This window comes from Maylandia zebra, linkage group LG13 (assembly GCF_041146795.1).
Source record: "Maylandia zebra isolate NMK-2024a linkage group LG13, Mzebra_GT3a, whole genome shotgun sequence".
NCBI classification, from domain to species: domain Eukaryota; kingdom Metazoa; phylum Chordata; class Actinopteri; order Cichliformes; family Cichlidae; genus Maylandia; species Maylandia zebra.
This window is the reverse complement of record NC_135179.1, coordinates 2,630,614-2,636,613: the sequence shown is the minus strand read 5'-3', so window position 1 is coordinate 2,636,613 and position 6,000 is coordinate 2,630,614. Positions and strand designations below refer to the sequence as shown.

Sequence of the window (6,000 nt, the reverse complement as noted above, 5' to 3'; positions counted from 1 at the left end):
TCAATCTCAAATTCAACATGGCAGAATAAACAGACAGAAAATGTGTTATTAAATTTGTCTCGCCCCTCCCTGAGCCTGCTTCTGTCGGAGGTTTCTTCCTGTTAAAAGAGAGTTTTTTCTTCCCACTATCGCCAAGTGCCTGCTCACAGGGCCGAGTGTGGTTTTCGGGGGTTACCGTACAGTATAAAGCGCTGTGCGGTTTGATTTGATCGTACATGAACACAGTGAGTGTAGGCGGTGGGGATCTGTCAGTGTAATTACTTTAGTTTGCTTAGTAATATTTATGAGACTGCTGCGGATGACGTTATAATAATCGTCATAAAGCAGGGTCAGTGCCCCGGCGGGGTGTCCCGGTGTTTGAACCGAGCGCACCGTGCGCTGCAGTCCCGGCCGGGCTGAAGCGGAGGGCGGGGGGAGGAGGAAGAGGAGGAGGAGGAGGATTGGTGGATTTCAGGACTGTGCTTCTGCGCTCTTCGTGCTCCGAGCTCTCAGCAGCCCGTCCGTCCTTCGCTCCGAGCGGGACTCCACTGCGCTTCCGTCGGTCTCCAGGTGAGTGCAGCCCCGGTCTGCCTCTCTCGGGTTAACCTCCACAGCTGCGGGCTGTTGGTGCAAAGACGAGCCGGGCAGCGACGTCTTCTCCCCGTGTGTCTGTGCGCCCCCCTCCCCCCGCCATGTTCTCCATCGTGGCGTTGAACTTGTGCATGGTGCGCAGGAGCTGCTGCTGCTGGTGGAGGAGGAGGTGGTTGTTGTTTTGGTGAAAGTCTGCAGCTCTCACGGCTCAGTCGGAGCTGATGGAGGGTTTGTTTGTCCCCGCTCTCCTGATGGATGATGATGATGATGATGATGGTGGTGCAGGCGTGGTCGACCTCAGAGCAAACAAACAGCAGGACGTTCCCACAGCTTCTCTGGAGTGACCTTCTCTGTACTCCGTCCCTCTGTCCCGCCCAGCGCCGCTGCTCTCCCCTCACAGCTCATCGTTGCGTCTTAATAATTCAGATGTCTGCAGATATTTCTGCTGTTTCTGTGCAGGAGTGTGACGTGTTTCTAACGTTGCGGGCTTAAATGAAGTTCGGGGACGTGGAGGTGTTTCTGCGTGGACTGCTGCTGTTTGCGCAGACCCTGTTTGAAGCAATTATGTAATCAGATACAGGCCGAGTGCTGCTTTCTCTCCTCCTAATCTTTTCGTTCCCTGATCTGTCCTCACTGCTTCTCCTCACCCTGCTTTCTCCTCCTCCTCCCCTGCTTCTCCTCACCCTTATCTTCATCCTCCCCCACCTATCTCCTCATTTCTCTGATGCAGCAACTGGGAAACATTTGGCAACTTGTTGACCGGAGCCTTTATAATATCACAGTGAGGTGTGGAGCAGTTGTCAGGCTGCTGCTGCTTTAACAAAGAGCTGCAGTGAAACCAGAGATGGAGATTTGCACCTTTTCAGCCTAAATCTGCTGTTTCAGGGATAAAAATTATTGCTTTTCATACTTTGTTCCCACTGGGAGGCTCAAGGACGCCGCCGTGTTGGCAGTAAAAAGTTAATCTCCAACCCTAAAATCTTTTAAAAGATTGAAACATGAACTTAAAAAAAATGTTGAATCACGCAGCCAGAGTTTTCCTTTCTGGCGTGTAAGTAAGATCGTAATCCTCACAGTTAACCGATGCTCGAGGAAAAGCATATTTCACACTGACGTGATTTCCTCCAGTCAGTTCTAGTGCCAACATTTCCCAGATCCCTTCCTCAGCTGGAAAACCTTCCTCTGGAACCCCCTGCTGGGCTTGTGACCCGGCTCTGGATAAGCAAAAGGAAACTGATAGATGTTTGGATGACTTCCACTGAGGATGACCAGTTTTATTTTACTCCCTTTAAAATACCACGGGGGGTGTGGGGATCCTGGAGGACCGCCTATGATCAAAATGTAACATTTAAACCACTTAAAAATCTGACAAGTTTATAGTAAATGTACTTTTTATAAAGACGATTCACCAGAGTATTCTCTCCACGTTTTATATTGTGTTAGACCAGCTTTGCATGAGTGTCAGTTCAGAATAATCCTACTTTATCTTGCACTTAAAGCCATTTTAGCACTGATTTTTCACTTTACACAAACTCTCCTGATTGGCTGCCTCTTGATTTGAACAGCAGAGGAGGTGGGGCTTCTTTGTCTGGGAGAGCCATATTAGGCATATCCTGTCTCTGTGATGTCACACAGATCCAAGAATGGGGGGGGAAAAAACCCCCAAAAAACGGTGAAACTGAGAGCTTAAGCAGGCTCAGCTCATTATTAGGGACTTTGGTCATGTTTGATATGAACAGGACATGAAGACAAGCAGAGTTCAGCTGTGATGGGAACAGTTAAACAGACTTTTAATGTGAACTAAATTTTTGTAATTTTGCTTTTTTCGTTATGGAAATTTTGCCCATTGTGAAGTTTGAGAAATGTTTCTGCGTATATGATAAAAATCCGCCGGTCTAAGGTTGGTGTACCCTGCTGGGCCGGTCTAGTTTGGGCTGCCTGGCTGGTTTCCAACTAAAAGCCTCATAAGTGAGCGAATAAACAAGCCGATCCCTGATTTTTAACTTTTAAGTGACTGAATTTGTTTCTGGATATTAAGAATCTCTCATTTTTAGCCAGTTTTTGTGATGCTTCTGTTCTGCCTGTGTGCTCGACCCAGACACCACCCTCAGCTCAGACACAGCCCCACAGCTGATCGTGCGCTTTGTGTGAGTGAAAAAGGTAAAAGGTGATGGGAATAGGGCTGCCACGATTAGTCGACTATCAAAATCGTCGACTGATTTAATAGTCGACGCGTCGTTTGAAGGTTTGTGATCCCAAAAGACGCAGGAATAAGTAGCAGGATTTAAGAGTGTAATAACGGACTGAAACAGAAGATGGCAGCACTGCATGTACAAGGATGCCAGCTGCCGTTAAACCCCGAAGAAGAAGAAGCTGTGTCCCAGAATTCATAGCGCAGCCCAGCTCAGTTTCCAACAATGGCGGCAGCTAGTTAGTTTTAATGTTACTCTTATTATTCTTTCTGGGTCACAAAATAAACGTTTAACATATTTTCAGGCGAGAATGTAGCTGTGTAAACCTCAAATATCGGCTCAGTTTATCAGGACACCACATATTTTCAAAAGCGCTCCGACGTTTTCAGAGACGTCTGTTACCCACTAGCTCGATAGCTAGCCGGGGGCTAGGTCACTAGAGCCGTGAGAACACCGGACTCCCGGCAAATCGTTTTCAAACCCACCGCCGTCTTTCACTACTCAGGTTAAACATGATATATGAGTCACTTAGATAACTTAACAATGTTATTGTTTGGCTTTTTTCAGTGTTTTATTTGTTCCTGAGTAAATCGGTTTGGCTGAGATTAAAGTTATAGTTTTTACACAGCTGAATAAACGTCAAGCAGACAGCTGATTATCAGAAGTGTGAGATGCTCGAGAATTTACTCCAGTGTCCTGTTATATTTTAGATAGCAAGGAGTTTATTAAACTTCACCGAAACAATCTGCAAATTTCATTAAAATTTAATAAACTATCTTTTTGTCTTTATTTTTAGTTTGCACAGACCTGAAACACTTAAAGCTGTAAGCTAGTGATAGTTATATAAGAGCAGATGCTGCTGGTGCAATAAGCTGTACTTTTACGTCCAATGGATGATGATCTGATTAGTCGACTATCAAAATAGTCGTTTGTGGCAGCCCTACATGGGATAGAAAGAAAGTGGTGGTGAAAGCAGGTTCTGCCGCGTCCTCGTGGTCAGAGCTCAGGTGGCTCTGAGACCTTTAAATGAAGTGAAGCTGGTAACGAGGGGAAGTCCTCGCTTGGTTTGTTTCTTGGTTCGATCCGTTTGGATGTTTTAACGGTCTGCAGGGACACTTTCAGTGGATCGATACTCCTGATGGAGATCCGACGATGCTTCTGGGTACGTTTTGGCTCCTCCGCTGATGCCTCTGAGGCAGTGTGGGCGGCGGTGATGATGTGGGTTTCGGCGTCACGCGGCGGGGGGATCCGAGCTGTAAGTCATCAGCTCTGCTGCAGCGTCCGACTCCCACGCTTCCAGCTCCATCAATATTAAACAGTTGTGTCTTCAGCTCGCTGCGTTGTAGGAGCACGACTGCATAACAGGCGAAGCGAAAACGCTACGAGGTGGCGTCAGCAGAACTTCCTTTAAATGTTTGGCTCAGTCGTATTCATGAATGGAGGCACCGGTGGTGAGTTCAGCAGGTTTGTGTTGACTTTGTCTTTGAATGCACAGCACTTCCTGTTTGTCTTTGCCGTTGTGTCAGAGCGCCGATGTGAGCCCGAGCGGTCTGTGCGTCCTCCTGTTGTCTCTGCTCACCAAACAAAAACCTCTTTTCATGTTTAAGCAAAGGAAACGAAACCGTTTCCAATCCTGGAGCTTTTAGTTTGAGGCCTGGTTTTTGTATTCAAACGTTTTCCCGTTTCCTCGACTTGCTGACCTGTGATCGTCTCAGGGTTTTGAACCCGTGCATGATGATGCTGACGTAGATGTTCTGGTTAAATGTGGAAAACTTTGTGTTCATCATCATGAACCAGCAGCTGAGACTGGAGTACACGATGGCTTTAAACATGCCTTTAGATTTGGATCAGACTTTATAAAGTAAACGTCTGTTGGATTCACATTGAACCATAAACTCATAGGAAACTGTCCACAAAAGCATTTCTCACTTCTTAATGTGCACTTTTGATAACTTCACTTAAGCCGCTGTTATTCGTGCGGTCGAACGCGTCCGCCTCAGACCGCCTTTGGTCTGAATCGTCACGTTTTGTGGCCTCCGTCCCTCCTGCTGTCGTTTCTTCTCCGAGCTCCTTCCTGTAAACAACCCGTCTCAGACGTCGGGTTGTTTGCATAGCGAGGACAGAGGGACGCCGCTCTGACTTCATTGTCGCCAGATGAAGGAGGAGGAGCCTGCGGTCATGTGATCTGAATCTGAAGCATAAATGCAGGAGAACGAGGTGTTTGGTCAGGATTTTGGTCCTGAGTGGGTGAATGTTTACAGACGGGGATCATTAGGAATCGTGTTTATGGCAGATTATTTGCAGCATGTTTGATCGTCTCCTGCTGTTCAGACGATTTCAGTTTGTTGAATATTTTATGCCGTGTCACTCGTTTCCTCCCAGAGACATTCATAATATCAGAAAAGTCCGATTCATTGAATTCAGGATGTGTTTCTCTGTAAAAAGCTCAGAAATATCAACTCTTTGTATTCAGGAAATATGAAATCTGGCTGATGTTTGGTCTGAATTTTGCCAAAGTCGTTGGCCCTTTAAAAAGAAGTAACGACCTCCATCGCAGGATGTTTCATTCCAAAGATGGCGAGGAAGCGCGTGACGAGATGAAGGAGGTGCGTTTATGGGAAACGTGGAAACGGCACGCACGGCGTCTTTTTAAATGTCGACGTGTTTCTGGGATTGGTCATAAGGTTGATTTGCTGCTTTGGATGTAACGAGGAAACGCAGAGGCCTCCTTCCTGTTCTGCATTACAGCGCCAAACATCAGCAGTGACATGCTGTCCAAAGCTTAGAGTTCAAATCTGCTCTTTGGTTGGTGCAGATCCATGCATCATAAATCTGCCCACATCCTTTAATGCTCAGCTGATCTGCTGTAGTGCAGAGCAGCAGGAGTATCGATGAAACTAGGTTCCTTTAAGAGCAAAGAGGTGAGCTTTATTTTAGGAAACGAGGCCAGTCATCCTTCCTCTCTGTCTTCACCACACTTACCTGTATGCATCCTTTCCTTCTTATCCTTCCTTCTTACCTTGCATTTTTCTGCTTCTCCTTAAGAGCTTAAACTGCACCTTCTTCACTGAAGCAGTGCAGTGTCAGAGATTCACGACTCTGAGGCTTAAACTTGAAGCTGATAGAGTTTCAGATGGGTGTGGAGAAAACTCGATTTTGATGCTGTGAGGAAGGATGCGTGGGAGAGGAGGGAGCTGCATGAAAACCAGGAGGGAGGTGGTCCTGAGGGAGGAGAACG

The 6,000-nt window shown here is 46.8% G+C and overlaps 1 protein-coding gene across 1 annotated transcript in view; it reads left to right on the top strand.

The window, feature by feature from the left end:
• The first annotated feature begins 395 nt into the window (after window positions 1-395).
• Window positions 396-6,000, top strand: part of LOC101464111 (spectrin beta chain, non-erythrocytic 1) — a 100,614-nt gene continuing 95,009 nt past the window's right edge. The window contains exon 1 of the mRNA XM_014411832.4: window positions 396-549. The gene's annotated coding sequence lies outside the window, so the exon portion shown is untranslated. The remainder of the gene's footprint in view (window positions 550-6,000) is intronic.